General features: G+C 42.4%; 1 protein-coding gene and 1 pseudogene across 1 annotated transcript in view; one reads left to right on the top strand and one right to left on the bottom strand.

Annotated features, from left to right (window-relative positions):
* Positions 1–3,271: 3,271 nt before the first annotated feature.
* On the bottom strand, positions 3,272–3,425 carry LOC116622933 (annotated as a pseudogene).
* A 3,078-nt stretch (positions 3,426–6,503) lies between these two features.
* Positions 6,504–18,831, top strand: part of CDKL5 (cyclin dependent kinase like 5) — a 209,672-nt gene continuing 197,344 nt past the window's right edge. Inside the window, exon 1 of the mRNA XM_032389645.1 lies at positions 6,504–6,616. The gene's annotated coding sequence lies outside the window, so the exon portion shown is untranslated. The remainder of the gene's footprint in view (positions 6,617–18,831) is intronic.

Below are 18,831 nucleotides of genomic sequence, written 5' to 3' on the forward strand. Positions count from 1 at the left end.
CCTGAAGCGGCACTCGATCCCAGGACCCTGGGATCATGACCTGAGCCAAAGGCAGACGCTTAACGACTGAGCCACCCAGGCGCCCCATAAAAAGACCTTCTATGTCAGTAACAACATCTATTAGCACTGCCACACTCTAGCTCCCTGGATACCGCTGATCTCAGATGATCTGGGCAGACTAGACTAAGGATGACCAAGGAATCCACAACCACCCTAGGGGATTGAAAATGGGGCAGGGAAGGGGCAGTGGTTTTGAGGAGGCTTCTAGAAGAAACTGTTATCTCAAAGGATCCTCAAAGTAGCCAAGTTTCAGGCTTCTTCCTCAAAGGTTTAAATCTTTCCAAGAAGATGTCTCATCAAATGTGGAGAGCCCATATTATTCTCCCCTATTTTGGCTACCAGCCTGTGGTTGGAGAACATTCTTAAGATGACTACAGTTCTGAGAAAAACGTTCTGTAAAATGGGCATAATAGTGGGTTCTGTAAAATAGGCATGATAATACTCTTGGCTGGAGGCCATACTGTTGTTACCCCGGCACTCACTTCCACCTGCTCAAGGACACTTATTGTGATCACTTAGGATTCTCTTCCCAAAGTTTTTTTTCCCCAGGCTGAGGGATCACACTCTGCCTGCACAGAAGGAGAACTAGAAATGCTGGGGAGCTAATGCCTGGAAGAGCTTTCAATATGGTGGAGAAACACCCCAGCTTCCTGGAAGGGGAGAAGGTTCTACATCATCTTCCAGCAGTCCCCAGCAAATCCTGCTGAGCTCCAATCGCCCACAGCAGTAAGTGGCTTGCTAACACACCTATTATTGGCTTCCTTCTCTTCCCTGTCTCACTAGCCCACTCATCTTCTGGTGTTTCTTGGGATCGACTCTCAAATAACACTACTTACACTCACATCACTGTCTCAGGGGCTGCTTTTGGGGAAACCCAAACTAAGACATCACTCATCGAGTCAATGTGAGGATTAAAAGAGATAATGTATGCACAATGCCTGGTGTATAATAATAGCAGTTAGCATTTATTGATCAGTTTCTTCGAGCCAGAACTGCTTTAAGCACCTTACATGCATTAACTCATCTAACCCTACATTAATCTTCATAACAACTCATTATTATTTCCCTACTCCAGATGAGGAGACCAAGACACAGAGAGAGTAACTTCAAGATCACACACTATTCGAACCAGTGAAACCGTTATTCACATCCAGGCAGTAAACATGGAAGCATTCTTTCGGGATGCTGGAGTGGCTCTTTGAGTTATTGGAACTCTAACTTTTATTAAATTAACCTGGGGAGAATCTGGCTTGCTTTTGCTGTGTTGTTGACAAATGGGTGAAGTATCTTGAGAGAGATTTTTCCTGTTGCCTCCACTTAGGAGGGCTTCTGTTGGAGAAGTGAGAGCCACAGGCTGTGGGTGGTGGCTCTGGGGATGGGAGCTGGAAGGGGGATTTACACCTGTCATTCAACAGAGGTCAACTACAGCCAAGATGAGGGGGTAGGGAGAAGTGCATACGGAAGGCGGGGTGATGTTCATGGGTTGTTAAGAGAAGAGCTGACGGCCCCTTCTCCCCTCTATCTCCTACGAGCCCCCGTGGTCAGGGGAGTTGGGTTTGGTGAGGGAACTGACCTTGCTATCCAAGGAACTGGAGGAGAAAAGTTGACAGGGACGACCACACCCCTTGGTCAGGTGCCTTGAGCCACAAGCCTGGCAGGTGATGATGGTGGGACTCAGGTGGGGGAAATGAGATTTAAAGAAAAGGTAACGTTTGAGTTTTAAACTGGATTGATTTTTAATAGCTGAAAAAGACCTAAAAGTCAGAAAAACTGGGCAATATGTGAAGGGACATGAAGGGCAAATTTGCCGTAAAAGCATGGTTCTTAGGTGAAATAGGTGAAGGGGATTAAGAGGTATAAACTTCCAGTTATAAAATAAGTTATGGGGATGTCATGTACAACATAGGAACTATATATATGTTATAGTCAGTAATATTGTAATAACCGTATGGTGACAGATGGTAACTAGACTTATTGGGGTGATCATTTCACAGTGTATAAAAATATCAAATCACTATAATGTACACCTGAAACTAATGGGATATTATATGTCACTTATACATTAAAAAATACATGGTTCAAAGTAGTGATTGGAGAAAAATAAACTGCTTCATATTTATATCCCCCGGAATTGAGCCTGCTCAATAACAGCTAATCCTTGTAAAATCCTTACCACGGGCCAGGTACTCTGCTAAGCATTTCACAATTAGTCACTCACATAGACCTATCAGGTGAGAACTACTATTATTATTTTTTAAAAGATTTTATTTATTTATTTGACAGAGAGAGAGAGCACATGTAGGCAGAGCGGCAGGCAGAGGGAGAGGGAAAAGCAGGCTCTCCGCTAGCGGAGAGCCTGATGTGGGGCTCGATCCCAGGACCCTGGGATCATGACCTGAGCTGAAAGCAGACGCTCAACCGACTGAGCCACCCAGGCACCCCATGGTGAGAACTATTATTATCACCATCTTCCCGTTTTATAGAGGAAGAAACTGAGGCACAAAGAAGTTGAACAATTTGCCCAAGGACATAACTAGACCTGGCACTTAAATGCGGGCAATCTGGCTCCCAGGCCTATGGTTTTAGCCACTAAACTACACTGCCTTGCCAACCATCCACTTTCATATGGTATTTTATTCTGGTGTGGTTTTCCCTCTTGGGTCTTTTGAGGCTGACATTTCTGTTCTTTCCACACTGTTTGTGGTTAAACTTAGTGCCTGGAGGATAGGGATAGAGGTTTTAATAGTTTAAAATGAGGTACTGGACTCGCATTTCTAAAATGACATTTTCCCAAATGGCATGAACTTTAAATGAAAACATGTAAGATCTGACAGTCTGATTTAAGCTCTGAGCAGGGCCGAGGAATAACTAATGCTCACCTCTTCCTACAAACACTACAAATTTACACACTGGGGTACCTGGGTGGCTCAGTCAGTTAAGCATCTGCCTTCAGCTTGGGTCATGATCCTGGGGTCCTGGGATCAAGTCCCACATCGGGCTCCCTGCTCAGTGGGGAGCCTGCTTCTCCCTCTCCCACTCTCCCTGTTTATGTGCTCTCTCTCTTTCTCCCTCTGTCAAAATAAGTAAATAAAATCTTTAAAAAAAGTTATACATTGATTCGATTCTTAAGCTTTTCTCCTAGATCTTGATTGCATTATGAGGTCTAAGCCCAATGGGCATTTCATATATGCTTCGTATCACCCCCTACCCCACCGGGAACGCAGTCCCTCACCAACAGAAGTTGCAGCCCAGTTTCCCACGTTTGGGGAAATCACTGGGGTCAGAATGACCTGAGTGCAGTGGATGAGACTCACCTTAAGAGAACCACCCTCGTGATCATGGTATCTTCCTTGCCAGGTAAATATCATCATAAATGCTTTTTGACAATGATTTGAAGGCTTATTTAGTCTTCCAGACCTGTCCAACATGTATCCAGGATAAAAATGTCTTTTGTCTTGATGGCCACTTATTCATTTATTATTGAGACCCATAATGAGTAGCACACATGGGCTCTGTAGTGGGATATTTTTGAGGCATCTAACAGAAAGTTTGATGTAAACTGTCTTAAATGCAAGGCAAAGGCAGAATTTGTTTAATTAAGCAACTCGGTGTTGTCATCAAGAACCCAGGTTTTTTGTTTGTTTCTTTTTTCTATTTTTCAGCTCTGCCTTATGTAGTGTACAGACTTTGACCAAAGTTTGATTTTCCTCTAATCACAAAATGGCTGCCAGAAGCAACTCAGGTACTCGGCTTCCTTGTTCATCAAGCAGGGTAGAAGGGAAAACCTTTCCCTCAAATCATAGGATGTTAAGTCCTTTTCTTTAGTCTAATTGGGCCTTCGTCATTGATTAAGACTAATAAGCACCCACCGCTAAGACTAATAAGCACCACACTAATAAGTGTGGATACCTGAACACAGTTGGGGTTCTATTAGAAGGAGGATGGAATAAATCGATGCTGGAGAACCTCTGAAGCTATTGCTTCATCTGGAAAAAGGTGACCTAACAGAAGATATTTCAGAGAATCATGAGCCTCAGAGATAATATATGCAGGGTTGCCAGATTTAGCAAATAAAAATACAGGATTCCCAGTGAAATTTGAATTTCAGATAAAAAGCAAAAAATTTTTTAGTATAAGTATATGCACCTCTTTCTAAAAACAGTACACAGGGACACATTGATTTGGTCCTTTTTTGTTTTTTCACACTGATTTGGTTCTTAAGCTTTTCTCCCAGACCCTGATTTCGTTATGAGGTCTGGGCCCAGAGGGGCAATTTCAAAAATGCTTTTTTGGACAATGATTAGAAAGCTTATTTAGTCTTCTACCCTTGTCCCACATGTATCCAGGATAAAAATATATACTTACACTAAAAAATTACTTGCTGCTTATCTGAAATTCAAATTTAACAGGCCTCCTGTATTTTATCTGGCAGCTCTAAATGTATGTAAAATTCTTGGCGCATAGCAGGCATTCATTCAGTGGTTAAGTATTAGTGTTCTTTCTACATAAGAAGAGAGCTCAGTTAAATGGCAGCGTGGTACTTTTTAACTCTTACTGACCTAGAAAATATATGCTTTTGATCAATATTGCAATTAACGGACCTGGATGTGGTTCTAAGAAACCCTTCACCAACTCCTCAAAACCAGATCGAAGTAAATGTCCCTAAGTGGAAGGTCATAGTTATATATATGTGGTGGCACATTATAAAACATCTAAAATTACTACTTAAAACGAAATTGGACCTATGTCAATGAATATTCAGTTATTGGTTTTTCTCAGTCTATGCAGATAAACCATTCTTCATTTGATTCAGAAGTAATGCTGCTGCAATTCCTGGCACGAAGGTGCTAACACACAGGGATGAAAATGCATGATTGGCCCAGGAATTCTGGCTCCACGTGGGTGAAGCTCTAGGTCACAGCACTGTTACTTTGCATCTGGAGGAGGCAGGAGACTCTGCAAAGATCTGCTGTTGGCTCTGACTCCATTTTCCCTCACTGCTAATTCACTGTTCCTACCTGAAAAATTTTCTAATATGTTTCCTGAAAAGCTGAAGGGAAAGCAGGCACCTTCATTTCCTCATCAAATATTCACCATGCTATGAAAAAGAAAACCCTAGTGGCTTGGCACCAAGTGGCCAAACCCAGCATGTTGTTACATATTGTTATCAGCTTCACGACAGGAATAGATTAAGTGGATTTAATTCAAGATATCTATTTCCCATTACCGTACAGTACTGCTTATTTCTCATTTGGTGGCTGCTATGACCTCATAGACTGCTTTTCTGTGCTTTTCCTAAACCAGAAAAGAAACCCCATTTTTCCTCTTTGCTTTAAGTGGAAATTATTATGCAGCTTTAGATAGATTTGTCCACAAAGCCTTTAAACAAGATTATTATTTTTCTGAATTTTCAAAAAGTGGCATTGGAAATGTATCTCCTTCCATTTCATCACCTCGTCATCCTCATTGGAAACCTGATCCTTGGTAGGTATTAAGATCTTTACATTTCTACTGGTCGGGGGGATGACTTCACTGCCAGCTGGGGAATCTTGTGTGGCGGAGCATTGGACTTAAGCAGAGCTGTGGGCTGATGCCTCTGCTGCAACAGCCTTTTGCATGCATCCAGCTGCTGTGTAAGGAATCCTCAGGCTACTAGTTCCCTGCTCCTAATTCACCCAAGGGATCGCAGGCTGCTGGATGAGTGTATGTGTGAATGTGTGTACATGTGCGTGTGTGTGTGCACGCACAGCTGCAACAGTTGGGCAGCAGCTGCAATGAACTTCGATATCATTTTTACCAAAGACAGAGATAAACCGTCCTCCATCCTTTATTTCCAAGTAGTGCCTCGGCTCCCGCCCCAAATGTGTTCTCCCCGCTCTTCCACGACCCCCCCCCCCCGGCCCCCCGCACGTGTCCCTCTGGAGGGAGGCCAGGATAGCTGCGCCGCAGGCAGGATTCCCCTTTTTTTTCCGCAGTGACAGGCGGATTCCCGGGCCTCTTCGGCCCTGCACCCCCGCAGCCGCCCCTTTCTTAGTCACGATCTTCCCCGCCCCTCCCCCCTTCCCCTACACTCCTCCTCCTAACCCCCTCCCCCCCCGACCGCTCACGGCTCGGACCCCGCCCCTCCCAGCCACCCGGCCCAGGTTGCTAGGGCCTGGCTGGGCAACCAAACCTGGCCCGCGAGGAGATGCGGCGCGCGCGCGCGCAGGCGAGCTTATACAAGAAACCAGCCTTCTTAGGCTTCTGGGGCCCGAGCACGAGCGGCGCGGGCGGGGCGCGCGGGCCCGAGCTCGAGGACGAGCGCTCTTTCCGCATTGGTTTCTATCAGAAGTGGGCGGGGCGCAGGCGGGACCCGCCGAGGTCTTCGAAGCTTCTTTATTGGTCCGAACGGGACGGCCGGGGAGGGCCAGTTAGCAAATTAGGCTGCGCTTTCGCCTCTGCGAGAGGGCGGGGCCGGAGGTTTCCATTAGTTGTCCCTGCCACTGGGAAAGGTAAATCGGCGACGGCGGCCTCAGGAGCTGTGGGGTCCCCGGCTGGAGGTGGGGGACTCGGCTGGGTGAGTAGTTGAGCCGCCACCCGCCCGTCAGGCCTTCCTGTCCCCACGTCGGTTTCGCGCCACCCAGCTTCTCCTGAGACAGGGGACCCACCCGGTCCCCCCGGGCAGACGTGAGAAGGGGCGGCGGCGCAGGTCCCCCCAGAGCAGGGCGACGCGGCGAGGGTGCCCCAGCCTGGAGTGGCCCCTCCTCAGCGCCCCATTGCGCCACTGGAAGGGCTTCCCCGGCGAGAGGTTGGGGCTGTATTTTGGGGCGTTGGGAGACGGGAGGATGTGAGGAGTGGCGGCGGGTCGAGGCAGCCCGGTGGGGCTCCCCTCAGCAGCGGGTCTGCGGCGTCCCCGCCCCGCCGCCCCCGCGGCGCGAGCTCCCCCGGGCTTGCGGCGAGGGAAGCCCCTTCCCGCCGGCGCCGAGGAGGAGCCTGTGCGCGGGAGCCCCTCGCCCGAGTTCCGAGGGAGTCCGGGACCCGCCGGGGGCTGCGAGCCGGCGCCGGGGCCCCGGCCCTGCTGACTGACCTTGGCTGCCCGCGAGGGTGGGCGAAAGACCCACCGCCTAACCCGCATCTCTTCCAGCCTCCTCCCAACAAGTTTTCAGGCGTTGCTATGAAGTTCACGACTGGCATAGTGGGGAGAAGCAGAAATTGGCCCCTTCCCAGACCTTCGTACCCTTTGGACCCTCATAGAAATTAAATCCTGGGGTTTGGAACCATTTCCAAACGAACAGGTCCTGCTCGCATTGACACGTTTTATTCCCACGTTGGGGGGAAAAAAATAACCTGAACGTATTTCTGTGTAAAGGCAGATCTTGAGGGTTTTTTTTTTTTTTTTTTCCTTTTCTTCTCTTCACTTGAGTGTTAAAGCACTGATGCCTGAATAAGAAAAGCCTGACCTTAGTATCTCCACAGTGAGATTAGACGGATGCTGTGATATTTAAGTAGTTGCAGATCAGTGTTCTGTTAACACAATCTATTTTAATTGGCTGAAATTTAGGCTGATTTTAGAAAGTATTGCAGACACAGAATAATTTCCTCCCGTGAATCTGAATAAGGTTTGTTTGGACGTAATGGTCATGTAGTTAATGTAAGAGATTACACAAATTAATGTCTGAGAGCATTTGACTGAAACGGGAGACATAAATATGTATAGAATAGGATTATCGTTTTAGGTAGCATTTCCAGCTTGCTCCTTTCTTGCTGTTGGGTTATAAAAAAGGCATCTTTACGGAGGCTATTCGGAATTATATGTGAATGACATTTAGATGTAAATTTGTTTTTAATTTAAGTGTTTTAAAATATTTTATTCGTAAAATGTGAAGAACCTATGTTTACTTGTGTGTTTAGTGTTGAAGGGGGGGAGTATAATCTTATATTTAGCAACCCAATTAGGGTTCATTAATAATACATTTTTTAAAAAGGTGTGCCTCTTTTTGAGAACATGGTACTTGAATACCTTAGCAATTCTTTTAATTTCTTTATTAAAAGTACTATTTTAGGTTTGAGCATTTTTGGCGTTCACACTGGAACAGGAGTAAGGAAGCCTGCAGCAGTATTACCAGTTTGACACCACCAGTGGGTGTTTCTGTTGACAAATGCGGAGAAGAGAACATTTGGGAAGGAAATCTTTTTTTCGGGGTGGGGGGGGTGGGGGGGTTGGGTGAGGGGGGGAAGGAGCCAGAAGATAGAAGCTGCAGAACTAAAGCTGCCAGCACAGTGTATGCTGAGCGTTTCACAAGTACAAGGAAACCTAATTAGGATGAAAAAAAAAAAACCAGTTTGGCTGTATTAAATAATAGAATTCCAAAAGAGGCATGCTAAATAAAGTTAATCATACCAAGAGTGTTAAATAATCTACCATTTCAGAGGAGTTTGGAGGGTCTTGAACTGGAGTGCCAAATCTTTTTAAATTGTCTTGCCTTTTAAACATGATGCAGTGATTAATTTGATGTATGTGTGTGTATATATATATATGTCTTGTATTCTAGTTTTGCTGATTTTTCCTAAGACTAATTTTTTTGAAAACAAAACTTGATATATTAAAAAACATTAGAAATAAACATTCTCTCTCCAGAGAGGATTTCTTTTTTCCTGGTCAGATTTATAATTTAGTCATGATTTAGGGGCTTGTGGAAGGGTTTTTTTACCCCTTATCTCAGGTTTTTGATTTTTACTTAGGCAAGTTCCCTGGACTAAATCTGCCATTATTTTCATTGTAATTTTCTTGCAGTCATCTTGCAGTCATTTAAATCAGAGTGTGGTATCTACAGTATTCCCCGGGGTTTTAGAAGAAAAGGCTCCCATTGAGGGAAATTGCAGGGCCATCTCGCATAGATGAGTAATAGAAGGTTGACTGCGAATCAGTTGTATTCTGTTCCAAATATGCTGCATGGGGTTAAGGCAGTCATTTAATGAGAACCAGATTTTACATGGTATTTCTACTTTGAAGGTGCAGTATTGTTCCATTACAAATTAAAATACAGAGGTGGAGAAATTCCTTCAAGTATGCCTTTTCCCCCCCAGCCTTGCTTCACTACTGTGTCCAAGAATCTGTGAGAGACTCTTTCAACAATAGTTGCATTGTTAGAAATGACAGTGGCTTCTGTGCAGAAACTAACCTTTCACTATGATTTGTGTTTCAGTTTACTTTGTGATAGAAAATTCAGCTATATCTAAGAATATGGCTGTAAAAAATTTGTAAGGAAGTGAACCAAGAAAATAAACCTCTTCAGCGTGTCTGTTAAAAGTTCACCTTTTTTTCCCTTCCATTTTGATAACTTTGGTAGTTACCTCTTTTATTTCTTCTAGGTTTTAGAAGGTATGTTAGCATAGTACTTTATTTTTGGCAGTAAATGTGGGGATAAGACTTTTTCATGTGATAAATTGATACCAAATAATAAGGCATTTAGAAGAAACCACCCACATATACAGACCCAAAATGTGAGGGAAGTCTTTTAGATAACCCTTAACTTTGGTACGAGAATAGCAAAATTTTAAGTATTAAGTTGCTTTCTACGTAGTAAAAGGCTGTTTACTCAGAATTTGATAGTTTTAGATTCCAAAGGTTGTTTTGTTTGTAACATCAAATTCCTTGGTAGAGGAGGAGATAGAATCTCAAAGCTTCTTTATCATCTGATGTTGTCAATTGGGTCACGTATTTCAACTTACGAAAACACTGCAATTAAAAGACTAAATTTAAACTTTCTGTTTGGGAAGGTTTTCCAATTTACTTTCAATCTTAAACTCAACATTAGAAATCTTTTGTTGACAATGCATCACTTTCGTGTTTGGATTTATATTCTTGATAGTTTCTAGAATGTTTCCTTCATATAGAGCAGCGCATGGATGACTAGATTACTCAAAGGTTTGGCCTCATTTCTCATTCAAGTTTGTACATTTACTTCATAATACTGAGATAGGAAGTTGGGTGCAATTCTGTCAGTGGGTATGAAAGCTGAGTGAGGACTTTCTACCTAAAGAGCCTGATAACATTTAGACAATTAAGATTTGGGAATTAACAGAAAATTACTTACTAGGTTAAAAGGGATCTACCCCATTCAGGTCTTTGAAATTGTCAACATTTTGAATTAAGCTCTTAGAAACATTTGTGTTGGAGACAGTTCTAATTAAGATCATGTTTTGGGAGTGGTCTCTCTTTTGGGTAGTCTTTATAACGTACTATTTATTGAGCCTTACTGAAGACCAGATACTATAATAAATAATTTATTTGTTTGGGTAGATGTGTGTATGTGTGTTCTCACAACACTTGTGTGAGGTAGATGTTTTCCTTATTTTCCTATACACTTGATCAGATGGGCTCAGAGAGAGAAAATAATTTGCTCAGATTACCCAGCTAGGCTGTAGCAGAGGCAAAACTTTCATCCAAACCGGTCTGACTTGAACCTGTGTTCTTCAAAACCATGCTCTCTGCTTCTCTTTAGGAATCTGTTTACCCAAACATATTTTGAGGTCCTACTGTAAAGTCACTCCTGGGGTGGGACTAGAGGTCTAGATATGCCTCCTGGAGTTCACAGGCTACATTGGTAGGGCCGCCTGACCTGTAGTCACATGGGAGGCTGGACTCAGATCCATCAGCACTTACGGATAGGACAACTGGAAGTGCAGACTTTTATAACAGAGGGTCATTAGTTCTGTTTCTTCATAAATGAAGGTTGTACATAATTATTTACACCCAAAATGAGGTTGCTGTTTCTAATTAACTACTTGGTATTTCATGTTTCTGCATGTTCCACTGTAACTTTTGACTGACTTTGATTAAATTTGCTATACTAATAAAGGTGATGAAGATATTCCTTGAATTCAATTTTGTGGTTTAGATGCACTCTAAATGGCAGCCATTACAATTTGCAGATGGGTATCTCTTCTGTAATTGTTCTGACTTAAGTGAAATAAAAATAAAACCTGGAGGTAAATGAAGTTTACAGAGGTATGTTATTGTTGCTTCTTAATACATAGAAGTTGGGGGGCACCTGGGTGGCTCAGTCGTTAAGTGTCTGCCTTCGGCTCAGGTCATGATCCCAGGGTCCAGGGATCGAGCCCCGCATCGGGCTCCCTGCTCAGTGGGAGGTCTGCTTCTCCCTCTCCCACTCCCCCTGCTTGTGTTCCCTCTCTCGCTGTGTCTCTCTCTGTCAAATAAATAAATAAAATCTTAAAAAATATATATATATAGAAGTTGGACTCTGACAAAAATATTTCTACTTGAAAGTAGAATTTTCTGCTACTTGAAGCCTCTTGTGATTGTGTGTGTGTGTGTGTGTTTTAAAACAAGACCCATCATTAAGAGAGCTAAACAGTTGCTTAGCCCAAAGGAATGCTCAGAGGTCCATGTTAGGGAGGAAAAGGACTTAATGTTTTATTCTATAATTGATGAGAATCACTTTTGTCATTTATTAAAGTTAGAAACCAGTGATGAATATTGTAGAACCTCAGGACTGGAAATCATCTTGGACAGAGCAGGACAGTTGTTCTATGATGATGGGACCTACACCTAAATTATTGTGGATTTATTTCTTTACCAAGTGCAGGTTTTCAATATGCATTTTTTAAAAAAGATTTTATTTATTTATTTGATAGACGTAGTAGAGAGCACAAGTGGGGAGTGGAGAGAGGGAGAAGCAGGCTCGCCGCTGAGCAGGGAGCCTGAGGCAGGGCTTGATCCCAGGACCCCAGGATCAGGATCCTGAGCCAGGATCACGACCTGTGCGGAAGGCAGATGATGCTTAACCAACTGAGCCACCCAGGCACCCCTCAATATGCATTTTTAACAGCGTTATTGAGGTGTACTTTACATATTATAAAATTCACCTGTTTAAGTGTACCATTCAGTGATTTTTTGGGTTAATTTATGGACTTGTGTAATCGTCACTACAATCCAATTTTAGAACATTTCCATTGCCCCAAAAAGATCTTCCTGCTAACGTGCATTTTTAAAAATCTTACTTACTTGCTTCCACCTAGATCCCTTTATCATCAGGCATTAATAGAATGGTGTAGATCTTAAAAGATAGGTCTTTTAAAAATAATTTTTTACACATACTGCAATTTCTTAGTGTTTTTTTGTATTTTCAAAAGCTTTGCCTATGGGTGCCTGGCTGGCTTGGTGGGTGGAGCGTGCAGCTCCTCATCTCAAGGTCATGAGTTTGAGCCCCCCATTGGGTGTAGAGATTGCTTAAATAAATAAAAACTTAAAAAAAAAGTTTTTGCCTAAACATAATATATAGCAGAATATAAAGGACAATCCTGCAAGTTGTAGAAATTACCTTGTCTTTGTGGTTTTGATTTTGTTTTGATCTTTTTTAAACCAGCGAATAAAACAGAATGTTCTTAGTGATATGTTGGAAAAGCAGGGATAAGAAATCAAGGTAGGGGGATGCCTGGGTGGCTCAGTCGGTTAAGCGTCTGCCTTTGGCTCGGGTCATGATCCCGGGGTCCTGGGATCGAGTCCCGCATCGGGCTCCCTACTCCGCGGGGAGCCTGCTTCTCCCTCTGCCTCTGCCTCTCCCTCTCTCCCTCTCTCTGTCTCTCATGAATGAATAAATAAAATCTTAAAAAAAAAAAAGAAATCAAGGTAGGGGTGCCTGACTGATTCAGTCGGAGCATGCAATTCCATCTGGGGCTTGTGAGTTCAAGCCCCAAGCTGGGCATGGAAATTACTTGGGGGAAAAAAAAAGAAATCATGGTAAAAGTAATATAATTATTGGGCATGAAAAAAATTCCTTTAAGATTTAAGACCATGGGTAGAATAATTGGTTTTCTTGATTTTAAGCCAATAACATTGTGCATTTTATTGTTTGAGTTCTAATCCCCCTTGAGAGATTCATGCCCACTGTGCATGCCATAGAGCAGGCTTCATTAAATTCAGGTATTCAAACACATTGTCTCCTTTCTGTGTTGCTTCACAGACTGGATTGTTGTGGGATTTAGAAACTTAACCTGCAAGGTACCGTAGCTACAGTTTTCCTGTTTTCCTGCCTGCATCATTTTCTTTTTAGTTACCCTGAAAGGATGGGTGTGGGAGTAAAGCTACCTTGGGAACGAGTTGTACAGCATGGGCTGATCTCCATGCTCCCTGTTGCTCTCCTTTGCTCAAAGCACTGCATGTGTAGATGGACATTGCTGATAGGATAGTTTAGGAATGTTGTTTTTTGGGGTACACAGAAGAAGGCAGTGCTTTGGTTGGAAGTATAAAGTGTTTTGGAAACAAACTTTCATTGCTTTTAGGTGAATGTTTCTCTATAGAAAGTGACCCTTACAAGTTCCAGGCAGGTAAATCAATAACTCCTTGTGTGGTAGATTGTATCTGGATTTTTAATAACAGATTGGACACAGCACTGCTCTGATAATAATGGTTTACTGTAAATTCAGTCATAACTGGTTTGAAATAGGTTTACTTTTTTTTTTTTTTTTTAACTGTTTAACAGCTATGGCTGTATGATTCTATTGTTACTTTGTATTCTTTGTGAGAGAGAGGTCTAATGTCAAATAGTTACATAATGAAGTGCTTTCTGACAATGTAACCTTTTTGATTTAGAGGGAAACAGTCATTTTCAATGTGCCAACTTTGATTTCTGGAAGTTAACAAAACATAGATGAATAGGTTATCTATTTATTTTTAAAGACCCCCCCTTTTTTGTAAGTTGCAATTTTATTTATTATTTTTTAAAGTTTATTTTTTAACATAATGTCTACACCCAGTGTGGGGCTCAAACTCACGACCCCGAGATCAAGAGTTGCATGTTCTTCCAACTGAGCCAGCCACAGGCCCTAGGTAAGTTGCAATTTTATTTTATTTTATTTTTTTAAAGATTTTATTTATTTATTTGACAGAGAGAGACACAACAAGAGAGGGAACACAAGCAGGGGGAGTGGGAGAGGGAGAAGCAGGCTTCCCGCGGAGCAGGGAGCCCGATGCGGGGCTCGATCCCAGGACCCTGGGATCATGACCTGAGCCGAAGGCAGACGTGTAACGACTGAGCCACCCAGGTGCCCCTAAGTTGCAATTTTAGATCTCAGTTTTGTATTTCTATTTTGTATTATGCCCGAAGATTAGGTTCTTGGCAGTGTAAGATCCTATTGTAATAATCAGATTAAGCACACATACATTCACTTAAGGAAGATATGGCAGATAAAAAATGGTGATAAGTAGTAGTTGAAGCACAGCTTACTGACTTGGGTTTGCCCAATTATTCTGATACTGGCTGGGTAGAAACTAGTTTCCTGATAAATAGAATTTTTCAGAGATTACAGAAGTTGGTTCATGTCCTAGAATTTATCCACACACCCCATCTGGTTTGTTAGTCTCTCACAGAATGTATTAACTTTAATTACTAGTACTGTAATTTTTTTTTTTTTTTTAAGTAGGTTCTATGCCCAGCGTGGGGCTTGAACTCATGACCCTGAGATAAGAGTCGCATGCTCTACTGACTGGGTCAGCCAGGCACCCCACTAGTACTGTAATTGTTATTAGTAATGTTACCACTAAAATTTTAAGATTAGTATTGCAAACGAAAAGACTTTATTTTAATTGTTAATAATTGAAAATAGTTGAGGTAGACAAAATCTAATTTTGTGCAAATTGGTATTTCATACTTTATCAATTATTTCTTTCTAAAATAACCCGTCCTACATCCTGTGGATCTATCCTTCATTTAGCAAATACTTTCTATCTTCTGTGTACCAAACTGTGATGGAAGCTGGATAGGGTGATAGGTAGAAGATAAGGAGGGCTTGCCCTTTCTTTTTTTTTTAAAGATTATTTATTAGAGCCACGTGTGTGCTGGGGGAGGGGCCGAGGGGGGGAGAGAGAGAGAGAGAGAGAGAGAGAGAGAGAGAGAGAGAATCCAAGCAGACTCTGAGCTGAGTTTGGAGCCCTACTTGGGGCTCGATCCCATGACCCTGAGATTGTGAGATTGTAACATGAGCCAAAACCAAGAGTCTGATGCTTAACTGACTGAGCCACCCAGCCTCCCCCCACCCTCCCACCCCCCACCTTTTAAGGAGGCCTTGCCCTTAAAGAATTTACAGTCTCGAGTTGGAGTCAGAGGCAAGGTACAAGGCACTATGGGATTATGTAACAGGGTAGGGATTAGGATCTGTCCTGGGGGGAGCAGGTAGGAAGGCCATACTGAGGAGTTAACATTTAAGTGAGACCTAAAGGATGAGAAGGACATGTCTAGTTGGGGAAATAAGTTTTCTTGGCCATCAGGTGCAAATGCCCTCAGGCAGGGTGAGAGAGAGAGAGGCTTTTGAAAAACAACCTTTTAAAGAACTGAGAATAAATCCAAAATGGCTGGAAAGTAGAGAAGCAGGTGATGAAGCAGAATTAGGCAGGGGCCAAGTCCTGAAAAGGCTTAGTAGGCCATCTACTGGGTTTTTGAGCTTGTCCTAAGTCCTCTGGTAAGCTATTGAAGGTTTTAAGCAGGGGTTTGACATGAAATGAAATGCTGCCTCCTCCTCCCCCAAACAAAACCAAACCCAAGAGTTTTAGCTCAATGGAACCTTGATAATTTACCAGAAAGGTCATAATCTGTGCAAGGTAAAATATTCTTCGTTCATCTCACTAAAATTTTTGCAACTGCTTTGATTGATTGTCATCTGTGATACTCTTTTCATTGTTTTTGTAGAAATTATCTTTGATTTTCTAAAGGCTCCTTTTATCCTTCACCATTCTGTTAACCTTATATAGGAATGTCATTTCTATTTATAACTGAGTTAAATTTTTTTTCTAATCGTGTCTGTCAGCTCTCTTCCGTATTTAAACTTAAAATTCCTCACTGCCCCCACCCCACTTTTAATCTGCTCAAGGTATTTAATGTTTTAATGAAATGTTTCATTAAATATCAGCATTAAATTTGCTTTTTTCTTTTTTTTCCCCAAATACAATGTCTTAGGTCTAGTTTAATATTTTCAGCATTTATGCTCTTTCATGTTTTATGAAATCTCATTTGGGCACCTATAATGTTTTTAGAGAATTTTGTTAATATTGTTTAGGAATATGAATCTTTGGCCTTAAGTGCCAATTTCAAATCTGGTTCACGTTCTGTGACCTTATCTTTCATATTAGACTGGTCTCTGTTGAGCTTCTTATGTTCAAGTGAGCTTATGTGTATAAAAGTGCTACAAAGGTTTTATAAAATAAAGTAAAAGTAAAACTTATGCTGATTTGTTTCTCCTTCTACAGTATGTGTTCCTACATGCTCACTTCTTTTTGGAATTCATCAGCCATGCTAAATTTTTGCTTGCCTTTGTGATTGAATAAGTCTTCGTAAAGCTGTTAGTTTGTGCCTGTAGAGAATGCTGTTGAGCACTTTTGCCCTCCACATATACAAAGAATAACTGCAGCATCACCTCCTTCTTCAAGCGTTTCTTTCGAAATCTATTTTGATGTAGCCTCTAACTTAGCTCACTTTGGCCTTGAGTTCTTAGGCTTTTCTGAACCACTCTTTACTTGCTCTGTATTCTCTCCTTGTTGCTTTAATCATTTTTTTTCCTGGTGCTGGTAACTTGAAGTTTGCAATGGTTTTTGGCATTACATTTTTGCTTCCTATTCAGCCTAGGACATTTATTTTAGAAGAGTTGCCTCATTTTAGATCTTAGAGTTCGAAAGTGATGTTTTTGTGCTAGTGATTTCTCTAGCATCCAAAGTGACTGTCCTTGATCTGGAGTTGTGCTCTTGAGTCTCTCCTTCTGCCCAGGGTTGGTAAAGGAGGGCTGCATTTGTCTTTGGTTGACTTTATGAAAGGGTGATGATTTGGAAATCTCGGTGTCAGCATCACGGTACGTGATGGAGATACAAAGCCAAGCTGTGGTGTTGGGCCCTCATGGAGTTTGTAATCCAGCAGAAGAGGCAAAGAGCCATGACTAAAGTGCAAGATGATATGCGTGTTCAGATGGAAATACAGGGCGCTGGTACTCTAGGCCAGAAGTGGTGCACTTAGTGAACACTTAAGGGGACTGGGAAAGGTAGTGATTCCTGAGTGTCTGTGAAGAGTCTTAAAGGAGGCGCAGAATGTCAGGTGAAGGGAAGGGGTTTTCCAGCAGATAGTGTACTCAAAGACATGGGTCTAAGAATGAGCATATAAAATTGGGAAAATAACATGAAGTAATATGGATTTATGTATTGCATGCTTTTTTTTTTTTTTTTTTAAGATTTTATTTATTTGACAGAGAGAGAGACAGCGAGAGAGGGAACACAAGCAGGGGGAGTGGGAGAGGGAGAAGCAGGCTTCCCACCAAGCATGGAGCCCGACGTGGGGCCTGCCCAGAACCCGGGATCACGACCCAAGCAGAAGGCAGATGCCCAACGACTGAGCCACCCAGGCTCCCCTGCATGCTTTTTTTTTTTTTTAAATAAAGATTTTATTTATTCATTTGAGAGAGAGAGCACAAGCAGGGGGAGGAGCAGAGGGAGAGGGAGAAGCAGACTCCCTGCTAAGCAGGGAGCCTGATGTGGGGCTCGATGTGGGGCTGGATTCCGGCACTCCGGAATCATGACCTGAGCTGAAGGCAGGTGCTTAACCGACCGAGCCACCCAGGTGCTCCCGCATGCTTTGTTCTGATGCTTTTATCTCAGCTACATCCCAGGATCTTGATTTTTTTTCTTTTTGGCCATCTTTTGGCTTTTTTCTGTCCATTTTCACTTTTACATAGGAAACTACTGTGTATACATAGGAAATACTGAAACTAGGAATTTAAGTAGGGGTGGGCCTTTGGTAAAATGGATAAACGGATAGTATCAGTTTTCTACTGTAAGCTCCTAGAGGCATGGTGTTGACTATTGTATTGTAGCCTCAGCATCTAGTGCATTGCCTGGCACATAGGAAATGCTCAATAAATATTTCTCTTATGAAAGGTACCTCTTTTCTGACCCCCTTCCCCATCTCTTCATGTCAGTGCCTTCTTCCTTGTCCGGTGGCTTCTCTTCTCTGACAGGTACCTACCTAGTGGATCTTCCTCTCTGCTTGCCCAATAGACATGCTTGTCCTGTATCTAGTCAGTCGTCTTGGATGTAACTGTGTTATAATTGGATCCACACTGGTGTGTAAATAGGTGCTAATGGCTTCCTGTAGCATCCCTGAAACTTTCCTACCGACGTTTACAGTATGGCAGATGAGGGGGAGGTCAAAGTTCGCAACTAGAAGAGTGACATTTCTTTTAAGTATTTTCATGATTTATTGCATGAATTCTTGAAATGCTAAGTTCTGTTCCATAACAAACTCTCATGTGTGCGTGCATATATGTGCTTCTATATATCTGCATTGTACATTAGTTACCATTAAGCAAAAACTGACATTCTGTGAAGATGTTTGCTTGTTTATCATAAGACTTCACACACCTCCAGATTACTGTTCATGTCCCTCAGATTGGGAGGCTGGTTTTATTTATTTATTTTTTTAAAGTAATCTCTAGGTCCAACATGGGGTTTGAATTCATGACCCCCAAGACCCCAAGATCAAGAATTGCATGCTCTACCGACTGAGCCAGCCACGCGCCCTAGGAGGCTGGTTTTAAATGTGTTCCCATAGTGAGATAAAATATGTGCCTTGTAAAAAGACCTCTGCAGTGACTTCACCAAAGAATCCACTCTACAACATTAAATGGTTAGATGAAGGTTTTTTTGTTTTTGTTTTTGTTTTTTAAAAGATTTATTTATTTTAGAGAGAGAGAGTGGGGGAAGAAGCAGAGGAGGAAGGGAGAGAGCGAGAATCT

The sequence above is a fragment of the Phoca vitulina genome, unplaced genomic scaffold, assembly GCF_004348235.1.
Source record: "Phoca vitulina isolate PV1807 unplaced genomic scaffold, GSC_HSeal_1.0 scaffold55, whole genome shotgun sequence".
Lineage (NCBI taxonomy): Eukaryota > Metazoa > Chordata > Mammalia > Carnivora > Phocidae > Phoca > Phoca vitulina.